The sequence below is a fragment of the Oryctolagus cuniculus genome, chromosome 1 (genome assembly GCF_964237555.1).
Source record: "Oryctolagus cuniculus chromosome 1, mOryCun1.1, whole genome shotgun sequence".
NCBI lineage: Eukaryota > Metazoa > Chordata > Mammalia > Lagomorpha > Leporidae > Oryctolagus > Oryctolagus cuniculus.
In genome coordinates, this window is record NC_091432.1 from 34481210 (window position 1) to 34495431 (window position 14222).

The window sequence follows — 14222 nt, forward strand, 5'->3', positions numbered from 1 at the left end:
CAGCTCTGCTCATGACCTGGGAAAGTAGTGGAGTATGGCCCAGTGCCTGGGCCCCTGCAGTTGCTTGGGGGACCCAGAGGAAGCTCCTGACTACTGTCTTCGGACTGGTTCTGCTTTGGCCATTGTGGCCATTTTGGGAGTGACCCAGTGGATAGAAGACCTTTCTCTCTGTCTCTCTATCTCTTTGTATGTAACTCTACCTCTCAAATAAATATTTTTTTTTTAAAGAAAGAGTTACAGAAGGGAGAGAGAGTTCTTCCATTTACTGGTTTACTCCCCAATGGCCACAATAGCCGGAATTGAGCTGATTTGAAGTCGGGAGCCTGGAGCGTCATCTGGGTCTCCCATGTGGGTTCAGGGGCCCAAGCACTTGGGCCATTTTCTGCTGCTTTCCTAGGTCTATTGGATAGAAAGTGGAGGAGCTGGGACGCTAACTGGCACCCATATGGGATACTGGCACTGCAGACTGTGGCTTAATCTGCTACGCCACAGCTCTGGCCCCAGATATCTGATAAATTTATAAATTGTATAATTAATTCATTATCTACTCTACTGTTGAAAGACATTTGGATGTTTCCCCTTTGGGACCATTTTTCCAACGTGATTTTAGCAATTTACACTCTTAACAGGAGTGTTGAGAATTTCAATTGCTTTTCATCCTTAACAGCACTTAGTATACCATCTCTCTCTCGCTCCCTCTCCCTCTCTCTGCCTTTTAGTATTTATCTTTATTTATTTGAAAGACATAGTTAGAGAGAGGGAGAGACAAGGAAGAAAGAAGTCTTCCAATTCCTGATTCATTCCCCAAATGACTACAATAGCTGTACCAGGGCAGATCCAAAGCCAGGAACTTGTTCCAGGTCTCCCTAGTGGGTGCAGAGGCCCAAGGAGTTGGGGCATCCTCTGCTGCTTTCTCAGGTATATCAGCAAGGAGCTAGATCAAAAGTGGAGCAGCCTGGGCTCACATGGGATGCTGGGAATGTAGGTGGCAGCTTAACCCACTAATCCAAGTTGCCAGTACCCAATCTCTTTTAATTTTAGACATTCTGAGAGGTTTGTGTGGTATAGTTTGTCCTTGGTTTTGAACTGAAAGAAGTTGAGCACCTGTTCATATGTTTATTGACCAGTTGAATATCCTCTTTTGTTAAAGGTATATTTATGATTTTGCTAATTTTTAGAACTTGAATTATCTGTTTTTTACCTATGGATTTGTAGTTTTATAGTTTGGTTAAGAATCCATTTTCAAATAAATATATTACAAATGTCTTTCAATCTGGTTTGCCTTTTCATTTATTAAATTTTCTTTTGGTTTTAGCAAATATGTGTTCAGACAACTTTTTTTTAATTAATGTCTAGCCCTTCATGGCTATGTTTGTCTACTCCAATATTGTAAAGATGATCTCTGTTTTAAGATTTTGAAGATTATCTTTGTTTTTTAAATATGTCTGCTGTTTACTTTTAAACATTTACCTTTGTAGACTGTCAGAATTTATTGTGTTTAATGTGAGGCAGGGGTAAAGGTACCTTTGTGTTTCTATTAGGATTGAACTGTTAATCAGCAACGTTTACAGTAACTTATTCCCTGCTATATTAGCATCATTTTTTAGTTAATAAAATAACTCATCATAAATTAAACAAATTGCTTCTGGGAGTGTCCATTCCATTGACTTGTTTGAGCTTCCTCGGGTTCTTCAAACACGTGGCTTCTTTTCTCTTAGAGTTTAAGCCACTGTGTAAAAATAGGAAACTTGCTCTGTGACAATCTCATTTTAAATGTTAGATTCTCCTGTGAAGTCTTCTTCTGCTAAATTGGTACAGCCTTCACTTGAATATTTTTTGTGTTTTTTCTGGAGTTCTTATCTATGGGAGTGTAGGTCCGTTACCAGCTTACTCTGCCTTATGGAAGCAACTCTTATCTTTTTGGTAACTAATGATATCTCCTTTCTTTAAACTTGCTGATAGTGGTAATGAAAGTTTTTCTTCTTCCTGTCATTGTTAGTTTTATTAGAGGTATTTCATTTTTATGAATCTTAAAAAAAAAAAGCCCAACTGTGGCTTTGTTGATTTTTTTTCAATTTTATGTTTACTTTAAATCATTCTCTTATCTTTATTATTTCCTTACTTCTACATTCCTTGTTTTTGATTTACTGAAGTTCCGTTTTTTCCCCTTCTTGTCTTACAAACTTAATTCATTGATTTTCTAACTTTCTTGTTATCTAATAGACTGTATACAGTTAGCAGTATGATTTTCTTTAATAACTTTTGCCATTTTATGTTTTTATAAGCATTTCTTTCAACATATTTTCTAATTTTTGTTTTGATTTTTCTTTTGTTCTATTTTTATGACATACATGACTTCAGGACAAATGGGTACTTACATTCATTCTGATTTTAGTTATTTTTAAGTATGATTCAAAATCAGAGGACTTAAAATAAAAAAAAAAGTAACAAAGCATTGTAAGGGCACATTTGAATTAACAGTTAAGATACTGGATAAGACCTCTGTGTCCTATATCAGAATGCCTGTCTTTGATTCCCTGCTCCTGACTATATTTTTCTGCTATTGGAGTCCCTGGGAGACAGCAGTGATGGCTCAGATAATTGGTCTTTGGCTCCTAGCCTGGGCCATTGGAGGCATTTGGGGAGTGAACCAGGAGATTGGAGATTGATAGCTCTCTCTCAAATAAATAAATTAAATTTTTTAAAAAAATTACAAAAGAAACTGCTGTATAAGCTCATACCTCAGATTGTCTGGTATAAAAGGGTAAATGTGTTAAGTAGTAAACATGCTTTGATTTAAAGGAGTTTATCAAGTAAATATATTAATGAGAAGCAATTGGGGCCTGTATTATGGTGTAGTGATTTAAGCCACTACTTGTGATATTCCATATCAGAGTATCAATTTCAGTCCTGGCTGCTCTACTTCCTGTTCATCTTTTTGCTCATATGCCTGGGAAGGCAGTGGATGATGGCCCAAGTATTTGGGCCCACATAGGAGACCCAAATGGAGTTCCAGCTCCTTGCTTTGCCTAACGCAGCCCTGGCTGTTGTGGGCATTTGGGTAGTGAACCAGTAGATGGAAGATTCCACTCCCTCTCCCTCTTCCTATGCCTGTCTCTCCCTCTCTGCCTTTCAAATAAACAAATCTTAAAAAAAAAAAAAAAGATTAATGAAATGTTTTAGTGATTAAACACTAAAATGCTAAAAATTTTTAGTGGTAAAAGGAAAAGAAATTCCGGAGCCAGAATGGCCCAGCTTTGTATATATTTCAGTTTCAGATTCCTCTGTATTTGCATGTGGCCGATGTGAGAAATTAAATAACAGCTAACTGGTATTCTTTTCATGTGTCAACTCAGATCTCATAGATATAAAGCTACAAAAGCATATGTGATATTCTGATTATCATGGACATTTCTGCTGAGATGTGATCAATTCCCCTTCAGCTTAAATAATTATGGGAACCTAGGAATAGGCCAATTTTTAAAACTATTCCATCTGAGACTGCTTACATCTATGGATTTTGCCTGGAGAGTCCTACAATAAAGCTCTTTTCTGAAGAAATATATAATTCTTGGACCAATGGAATAATATTAGCAGAGAGCAGTATATTATTTTTATTGTACTTTCCCAGCTTATATGAATGTTTTATGATTATGGTTATTCTTTGGTAGGATAAGAGTAAAATTAGAGATCTTAACAAACCTTTTCAACATTAACTCAGTATCAAATTGGATCCATCTATTACACACTTAAAGAATTCTTGTTCTGGCCGGCGCCGCAGCTCACTTGACTAATCCTCCGCCTTGCGGCACTGGCACACCGGGTTCTAGTCCCGGTCGGGAAGCCGGATTCTGTCCCGGTTGCTCCTCTTCCAGGCCAGCTCTCTGCTGTGGCCAGGGAGTGCAGTGGAGGATGGCCCAAGTGCTTGGGCCCTGCACCCCATGGAAGACCAGGATAAGTACCTGGCTCCTGCCATCGGATCAGCGCGGTGCACTGGCCGCAGCGTGCCGGCCGCAGCGGCCATTGGAGGGTGAACCAACGGCAAAGGAAGACCTTTCTCTCTGTCTCTCTCTCTTACTGTCCACTCTGCCTGTCAAAAAAAAAAAAAAAAGAATTCTTGTTCTGTATTAATATTCTCTCTTTGAATTATGCTTTTTAGAAGACAATTTATTCTTATTTTAAAATTTGATAGCATTGATTGCATTCTTCATGTTGAATTCTTTTATAATGTCTTCCATATCTAAGATGATATGTAATTTTTCATTTTTAATGCCAGATCTTTGAATTTTCTCTCATTTCACATTATTTTTCTGATTAACTTTGAAAATTAAAAATATCCATTTTAGTGCTGTTATAGAATGAGATCTTAGATTCATGTATTAATCATTTACATTTCCTTTTTTTTTTTTTAAGATTTATTTATTTATTTGAAAGGCACAGTTAACAGAGAGAGAAAGAGGTCTTCTATCTGCTGGTTCACTCCCCAAATGGCTGCAGTGGCTGGAGCTGGGCTTGTCTGAAGCCAGGAGCCAGGAGATTCCTCCGAGTCTCCCACGTGGGTGCAGGAGCCCAAGCACATGAGCTGTCCTCTACTGCTTTTCCAGGCCATTAGCAGGGAGCTGAATTGGAAGTGGAGTAGCCAGTATTTGATCTGGCACCCACTTGGGATGCTAGTGCCACCAGCAGCAGTTTTATTTGCCATACCACAGTGCAGGCCCCTTTCATTTTTATTTCTAATGTTACTAATTTCTGAAATTATTTCTTCTTCATGCTTCACTTATGTTTTGTTTTTTCCTGTAACACTTTTTATAGCAATAATAAAAATGAAGTTCCAGTAACCAATTATAGTAATTTTCAGGTGAGCCATACCCTGTAGAACTTCCTGTGTTGTTGGGAATATCCTGTATCCATGTTGTCCTGTACTATAGCAATTAGGTGCTTACGGTGATTGAGCACTTGAAATGTGATGGATATGACCAAGGAACTGGACATTTATCTTGTTTAATTTTATTTGTTAAATAGTACTATAGTTTGGATGTAATTTGTCCCCCAAAGGTTCATGTGCTAGCAAGCCTAGTTTTATGTGGTGGTGTTGAGACTGATGAACCCTTAAGAGACAGGGCCTGTGGAAAGTCCTTGGAAGCAGTCACTTGAGGATTGTGTTCTGGGTGGTGAAATAATTCACCAGAGCAGTCAGAATGACTAGAGTTAGATTTATTGAACACACTGCAAACAGCATGGCAGGCAGGACAGCTAAAATTCTATCTATTGCTGCCATAAACTGAAAGGGAACAGTAGGGCCGGCACCACAGCTCACTTGGCTAATCCTCCGCCTGCAGCGCCAGTACCCCCAGGTTCTAGTCCCGGTTGGGGCGCTGGATTCTGTCCCGGTTGCTCCTCTCCCAGTCCAGCTCTCTGCTGTGGCCCGGGAGTGCAGTGGAGGATGGCCCAGGTCCTTGGGCCCTGCACTGGCATAGGAGACCAGGAGGAAGCACCTGGCTCCTGGCTACGGATCAGCGTGCCAGCTGCAACATGCCGGCTGTAGTGGCCATTTGGGGGGTGAACCAATGGAAAAGGAAGACCTTTCTCTTTGTCTCTCTCTCTCACTGTCTAACTCTGCCTGTCAAAAAAAGAAAAAAAAAAAAAGAATCTTTGAATCCTCTGTGTATCCCACATTTAAAATAAAAAAGGGAACAGTGGATAGTCAGGACAGCTAGAAAATGACTACTGCAGTAACATGGGCTAAACCCAAGAGGTATGCTTATAACTGCATACCTTCTTAGTGTGTTTTTCTTAAGATCCAATAGGGTTCCCAGGTATGCGATTTGCATTTCTGAGCATAGCTGGGGAGCCCCTGCTGCCCTTAGCTTTGTGCTTTCTCTGTGCTCTGGGGCAACCCTCCACACAAGATAATGAAGCCCCCTGGCTTCATGAATGGATTAATGCTGCTCTTGAGGAGTGGATTGGGTTTCCCAAGAGTGCTTAGCTCTCTTGAGAGTGGATTGTGATAAAGCAAGGCTACCCCTTGTTCTTGACTCGGATTTCCATGGCCACTTCCCTTTCTGTTCTCCTGCCATGCTGGATGGAATCAGGCAGCCCTTGCTGGCGCACCAGCTCCATGCTGCTGGAACTTTCCAACCACAATAGTTGTGAGCAAAGTAAAACTCTTTAGTTTATAAAATATTCAGGTATTTCCTGAATATGTTCAGGTATTTCCTTATAGCAACACAGAATAAACTAACAGCTGCATGTGGCTAGCTGCTATGATATTAAACTGCACAGCTCTACTTCAAGATTTGACAAGCTTTTTCTATAAAAGACCAAATAGTAAATATTTTAGGCTTTATAGTTCCTGCAGTGTCTGTTGTAACTATTCAACACTGCTGTTGTAGCACAAAAGCAGCCACTGGCTACATTTAAATGAATGTACATGACAATGTCCCACTTAAACTATAATTATTAACACAGAGAGTCTGTTGAATCTGGCTCATAGGCTCAAGTTTGATGACCTGTCCTCTAGATCAAAGATATATCTAGCGTTCTATGTATTTTGATTTCTTTTGTTCTGTAGTTTCTGGATTCTTTCAGTTCTTTTTACTGTGTGTGTGTGTGTGTGTGTGTGTGTGTTGGTGGGGTGAATTTTTCAAGAGGAAAAATAAGTCTATCTTTCTGCAATTTTTTCCCCTGTAGTTCTTCAACTTTTCTTACAGATTTTTTTATGTGTTTTATGTATTGGGGGAGGTGGTGGCAGACAAGCATTCCATTTTAAATCTTTAAAAACTCTGTTCTTTTAATTCTACTCCTTCATCTCTTTCAAATATCTCTTTTTTTGTTTATTTGTTTTTGGAAGCAGTATTTTTACATTGTTTTTGAAGATGTTAAATAGAATTCATTTCTTCCTGAATTACTACTGATTTCTCCAGGGTTGCTTGTTCTAGTTGGTTATTTTCATCATGTTTGCATTTCCTTTCATGTTGGTGATCTGTGGTTGTCCATGTTGATGAAGGACAAGTTGGATAATACAGTTAACTGGAATTACTTTTCTCTTTTTTTATTTCCCCTTAATGGAGAAAAAGATTGACAGTTTCTTTCAGGTCAGTAGGACAGAATTATTAGTGTACTTTGCTTCCAGGTGGATATACAGGGACAAAGCTGACTGGTTGAGTCTTTGTCTAATAGCAGATATTTCACTGTGGGTTTGATTTGCATATCTCAGATAATTGTCAGTGTTGAACAACTTTTCCTGGGCTTTTTGGCCATAGTGTACATCATCTTTGAAAAAATATTTTTTTAAAGATTTATTTATTTATTTGAAAGTCATAGTTACACACAGAGAGAAGGAGAGGTAGAGAGAGAGAGAGAGAGAAAAAGGTCTTCCATCCACTGGTTCACTCCCCAACTGGCCACAACGGCCGGAGTTGCACCAATCTGAAGCCAGGAGCCAGGAGCTTCTTCCGGGTCTCCCATGTGGGTGCAGGGGCCTAACGACTTGGGCTGCCTTCTACTGCTTTCCCAGGCCATAGCAGAGAGCTGGATTGGAAGTGGAGCAGCTGGGACCCAAACCTGCGCCCATATGGGATGCTGGCCCTGCAGGCAGTAGCTTTACCTGCTACGCCACAGCGCCAGCCCCTGAAGAAATATCTTTTCACATTCTTTGTCCATTTTTGAATTTTTGTTATTGTTGAATTAAGTTCCTCAAATATTCTTGACATTAATATCTTATCATGTGTTTTATATGCAAATATTATGTGAGTTACCTTTTCACTCTTTTTATAGTATCCTTTGGTACTCAATAGCTTTTAATTTTGGTGAAGACCTATTTATTTATATTTTTTAAGATTTATTTGAAAGGTAGAGTAATAGAGAGAAAGAATCGATCTTCTATCGTTCAGTTCCCAAATAGCCAAAATGGCTGGGGCTGGACCAGGCTGAAATCAGGAGCTTGTAACTACATCTGGGTTTCCCATGTAGGTGGCAGAGGCCCAAACATTTGGATCAGCCTCTGCTTTTTTCAGCCCCACTATCAAGGAGCTGAATCAGAAGTGGAGCAGCCAGGCCTTGAACCAGTGCCCATATGGAATGCCAGTGTCACAGGTCACGGCTTAACCTGCTGTGCTGCAATGCAGCCTCTATCTTTTTCTTTTATTTCCTATCATCCCCAAGAAATCACTCTCAGAATCCAATGTCATGAGCTTTTGCTCTGTTTATTTTTTTTTCCTAAAAGTATTGCTGTTTTAACTTTTACATTTAGATTTCTTATCCTTTCTTTTTTTAAAGATTTAATTATTTATTTTGAAACTCAGAGCTACACAAGAAAGAGGAAGAGACAGAGGGATCTTCAGAATGCTAGTTTACTTCTCAGATGGCCACAACAACAAGCTGTGGGCCAGTGATCCTTTTTGAGTTAATTTTTATATTTGGTGTAAGGTAAGGCTATACTTTCATTTTTTGCATGTTAGTATTGAGTTTTATCATCATCCTCTTTTGAAAACATTGTTCTTCCCCATTGAATGATGTTGATATTGTTGTTGCAAATCATTTGACCATTTATTTGTCTTTCATTGGTCCATAGTTCTGTCATTATGCCAGAACCGCATTGTGCTGGTTACTGTAATTTTGTATTAAATTTTGAAATGAGGAAGTGTGTGTCTTCAACTTTATTCTTCATCCTTGTTCTGGCTATGCCAGTGTCAATCCTTTGACATTCATTTTGAATTTTTGGATGGGTTTTCCATTCTGAAAACAAAACAAAAAAGAAAACTTTGGCATTTTGACAGAAATTGCAGTGAATCTATCAGTCACTTTGAAAAACATCAACTTAAGAATATTAAGTCTAGGGCTGGCACTGCGGCATGTTAGGTTAAGCTTCTATCTGCAGTGCGGTTTGAGTCCCTGCTGTTCCACTTCCTATCCAGCTCCCTGCTAATGCACCTGGGAAAGCAGTGAATATGGTCCAAGAAGAATCTCCTGGCTCCTGGTTTTGGATCGACCCATCTCTGGCTGTGCAGCCATCTGCAGAATGAACTAGTGGATGGAAGATCTTTCTCTTTCTGTTTCTCTCTCTCTAACTCTTCCTCTGAAATAAATAAATCTTTTCTTAAAAAATAGGAATATTAAGTCTTCTCATTTATGAACATGTGAAATCTTTTAGAATGACTTTCATTAGTATTTTGTAGTTTTTAGTGTGCTAGGCTATACCTCTTTAATTAAGTTTATTTTTTAGCATTTTATTCTTTTTGATGCTTTATAAAAGAAACTGCTTTGTTGGTGTATAGAAATACAACTGATTTTCATGTGCTTGCATTATATCTTGCACATTTGTCAAATTTGGTTATTAGTTCTAACATGTTATTTTGTGATTATTTTGAGTTTTCTATATATTATATCATGCCATCTGTGAAAAGAGATAATTTTACTTCTTTCTATCCAATTTGGATATCTTTTTCTTACCTAATTGCTCTAAAATGCTATGTTGAATACAAGTTGCAAAAGTGGGAAAAGCTTTCAGTTTTTCATCATTGAGTATGGTTAGCTGTGGGTTTTTCATATATTCCATATAATTTTTTTTTTTTTTTGACAGGCAGAGTAGACAGTGAGAGAGAGACAGAGAGAAAGGACTTCCTTTTGCCGTTGGTTCACCCTCCAATGGCCGCCACGGCCGGCGCACCAAGCTGATCCGAAGGCAGGAGCCAGGTGCTTCTCCTGGTCTCCCATGCGGGTGCAGGGCCCAAGCACTTGGGCCATCCTCCACTGCACTCCCTGGCCACAGCAGAGAGCTGGCCTGGAAGAGGGGCAACCGGGACAGAATCCGGCGCCCCGACCGGGACTAGAACCTGGTGTGCCGGCGCCGCTAGGCGGAGGATTAGCCTGTTGAGCCACGGCGCCGGCCCCCATATAATGTTGAACATTCTTCATTCTGTTCCTAGTTTGCTGAGTGTTTATTTCCTCAAAGGGTATTAAATTTTGTCAAATGATTTTTCTTTGTTGAGATTGTCATATTTTTCCCTTTTATTTTCTCAATGTGGTATATTATATTGATTTTCATGATGAACCATCCTTGTTTTATAGAAATAAATTCCACATGATCATGGGATATAATCCTTTTGAGAAGGATTCATGTTAATTATTGTTTTTCCATGTGGCAGAATGTACTAGTGAAGCCAGTTGGTATAGTACTTTATTTGGGGATGTATGCTCACATTTTTAATGCATACAGTATATGCAAACAATTGTATGTTATTTCCCTATATTATATGTTAAATCAATCATTTCATTTAATTCTTGTGTAATGATTAACAAGCTTAGCTCAGTGTGTTAGTTTCTCTGGGAAGCTTCAATTGAAAAATCACTACAACCTTGGTGGTTTAAAACAATAGAAATTTGTTCTCTCATACTTATGAAAGTCAAGAGTCTCAAATCAACATGTCATTAGGGATGATTCTTTTTGCATGATGAGGGAGAAACTGTCCCCTTCCTTTCTCCTGGCTGCTATTGATTGCTGACAATCCTTGATATTCCATACTCAGATTGCCTACCTCATATTGTAGTTCTGTGTGTCCTTTTCTGCCTTTTACAAGATATACTCATTTGATTTAGGGCCTACCTAACTCACTATGACCACATTTTGATCCTTATCTTAAATATATCTTTTTTTTTTTATTGCAAAGCAAGGTTTATTTCACTGCTTAACCTTTATAATTCACCCTGATCAGAAACAAAAATATTTTTTTTCAAAAGTGCATGTATGTTTTCCTTTACATGCCTACTAAAAATTCCTTATTTTATTTTTTAAATGACAAAAAAGAAACCAAAAAATATAAGTTAGTAATTAACATTGATAGTGATCTTGATACAAATAGAATATTTGAATAAGGTCAATAGATATTTGGTTGGTTTATAGTTCACTAGTCTTGAATATATATCTTTAAAGACCTTATTTCCAAACAAGGTCACATTCCAAAGTTCTAGATGGACGTGAATTTTGGGGAATACTACTTAACCCACTACAGTTCACTTTATGGACCCCTAAAATACACTTCCACCCATACGTAAAATATTTTAATCCTGGCCGGTGCCGCGGCTCAATAGGCTAATCCTCCGCCTTGCGGTGCCAGCACACCGGGTTCTAGTCCCGGTCGGGGCGCTGGATTCTGTCCGGTTGCCCCTCTTCCAGGCCAGCTCTCTGCTGTGGCCCAGGAGTGCAGTGGAGGATGGCCCAAGTGCTTGGGCCCTGCACCCGCATGGGAGACCAGGAGAAGCACCTGGCTCCTGGCTTCGGATCAGCGCGGTGCGTGGGTCGCAGTGTGCATGGCCGCAGCGGCCATTGGAGGGTGAACCAACGGCAAAAGGAAGACCTTTCTCTCTGTCTCTCTCTCTCTCACTGTCCACTCTGCCTGTCAAAAAGAAAATATTTAAATCCCATTCCTACAAGCCCAAAAGTCATAAACCATTCCAGCATCAATTATATATCTCCAAAACTCATCTGAATGTGATTAACTCAAAAAGTGCTGAGTCTTATCTAAATCAGGAATTTTTGATACTCTGCCTGGTATATTCCAATACTAACTTCTTCTCTGTTGTGTGAACCTGCAAAACTAGAAACCAGATTATCTGCTTCCAAAATAAAATAATGGAACAGGCACAGACTAATCATTCACATTCCCTTGGGAAGCAATTGGACAGATTAAAAGTTCCAAATACAGACTTGGTTTTAAGGCATGGGAAAATTTCTCTGAGGCTTGATTTTCTGTCCTGTAGGTTCTTATGTATAGTTCCACCCTCAGTGGTAGAACTGGTATCTACCTTTGTATTCAGGAGTCTGTTCCTGAAATCATTTTTCTGTTTTCTCGAAGAATAGCATGTAGTTGCAGTTGAGTAATTATATTAGCTTGTTTTCTGTTTGTATAATTTTGGGAATTCAATAGCATTTTAATTTTGTATCATCTCTAACCCTTTCAGACCAATATAACAGAGTTCTGCTAGTTTCAAAATGTTTGTGGAAAATATGTTATCATTAAAAACCTGTGCATGGATTCCAAAATGTTTTGCACTAAAATGAATTTATTTTTTAATTCCATTTTCCATGAACTTTGTGAAGTACCCTGAGATTTGTAGTATATCAAGCTAATCTATGTCATTAGACCAGAGGGTTCCCCACAAATCCTTCTTAGATAAGCTCACCTCTATATTTGGCTTCTCCTGATTTGGTTCATTAGGCACCTCTTCAGTCTCTTCAGAAAAGGTTTCTCAGCTCATCCTTGGCCATGTAACTAGAGTATACTTTGACATGTGTTATAGTCTTGATAGACTGAGAATTTTCCAGATTATCAGGTTCTGGTTCGTTTTGCTTAAAAGTTTTCCCATCAGTTTATCTTTTTTCTCACATATTTTACTGTTGGCAGCAACAATAAACCAGTCTGCACCTTTAACACTTTTTTGGAAATTTTCTTAGTGATGCATCCAAGTTCATTACTTAACAGTTCTGTTTTACACCCTACATTGTAAAACATTTCAGCCAATTTTTCTGTCACTTTGTAAAAGGTATTACCTTTCCTCCATGGTCCAGTACTGTTTCCTTACTTTCTTCTTGAGACCATACCAGAGGCAGAGTCATATTTTCACTAAAATGCTTTCATGACAATACATGTTTCTCTAAGGCGGTAGCTTTTACTGCCATCATCTTACGCTTCCCTCTGAGCCTTCATCAGAATTGCTTAACATCCCTATTTTTACCAACAGCCTCTTTTATTTTATTTATTTATTTATTTAATTAATTAGAGATGGAGATCTTCCATCTGATGGTTTACTCCCCAGATAGCCATAACAGCCAGGGCTGGGCCAGGCCAAAGCCAGAACTAGGAACTTCATACAGGTCTCTCATATGGTGACAGGGTCAGACACTTGGGTCATCTTCTGCGTTTCCCAGGCCATTAGCAGGGAACTAGATTGGAAGTGAAGCAGCCAGCGTTGCAGGTGGCAGCTTTACCCACTACTCCACAGTGCTGGCCCTACCAACAACCCCTTTTAGACAATCTTAGCTTTTTCTGTTATCAGTTACCTGTTAGACAATAACCCACTTCCTGTTACCAATATCTGCATTAGTTCTTTTTTTTTTTTTTTAAATTTGACAGGCAGAGTTACAGACAGTGAGAGAGAGATAGAGAGATAGAGAGAGAGAGAGAGGGAGGGAGAAAGAAAGGTCTTCCTTCCATTGGTTCACTCCCCAAATGGCCCCCAGCCAGGGCTGCGCCAATCCAAAGCCAGGAGCCAGGTGCTTCTCCTGGTCTCCCATGTGGGTGCAGGGCCCAAGCACCAGGCCATCCTCCACTGTCCTCCCAGGCCACAGCAGAGAGCTGGATTGGAAGAGGAACAACTGGGACTAGAACCTGGTGCCCATATGGGATGCTGGCGCCGCAGGTGGAGGATTAACCAAGTGAGCCATGCCGTCGGCCCCTGTATTAGTTCTGTAGGACTGCCATGACAGACTTCCTCAGACTGGTTGGCTTAACAAAACAGAAATTTATTTTCTTGGTTTTGGGGTTCAGATGTCGAAAATAAGGATGTCAGCAGGATATTGTTCATTACACAGACTCTAGGGGAGAATATTTCCTTTCTTCTTCCAGCTCCTGCTGTTCTTTGTCTTGTGACAGCATAACTCCAATCTTTGCCTCCATTTGTACATTGTTGACTTCTCTGTATGTCCTATTCTGTCTTTTATAAGGATATTTTCATTGGGTTTAGGACCTTCTCTAATCTAATATGATCTCTTATTTATCTGCAAAGACTCTATTTCTATTTGGTCATGATCTGATGTTCCACGTAAACAAATTTGTGGATAAGAAGAGGAGGTTCTTATTCGACCCATTACAATCTCTTTTTAGGTCATTATATTTATACATAACCAGTATTTATACATAAACTCTTCATCGATTTTCAAAATTAAAAGCTTATGTAAAATTATTTTCTTTTTTTCAAAAGATTTATTTATTTCACAGGCAGTTACATATACACATACACACACATGTACACACACAGAGAGAATGAGAATCTTTCATCTGCTGATTCATTCCCCTACCTTCCACAATGTCTAGGGTTGGGCTAAACTGAAGCCAGGAGCCTGGAATTCCACTGGGTCTCTCACATAGTGTCTATGAATGGATGAAAGAATATATTCAAGGGCTGGCACCACGGCTCAATAGGCTAATCCTCTGCCTGTGGCGCTG

The 14222-nt window shown here is 39.3% G+C and overlaps 1 protein-coding gene across 14 annotated transcripts in view; it reads left to right on the forward strand.

Annotated features, from left to right (window-relative positions):
* IMMP1L (inner mitochondrial membrane peptidase subunit 1) overlaps positions 1–14222 on the forward strand; it is an 84144-nt gene that overhangs the window by 8467 nt on the left and 61455 nt on the right. For 2 of the 14 annotated variants that reach the window (XM_070071982.1, XM_070071961.1), the window contains exon 1: positions 8281–8427. The exons of the other annotated variants lie outside the window; for them this stretch is intronic. The gene's annotated coding sequence lies outside the window, so the exon portion shown is untranslated. Of the gene's footprint in view, positions 1–8280; positions 8428–14222 lie in introns of those variants that run through there. 14 annotated transcript variants of the gene reach the window in all.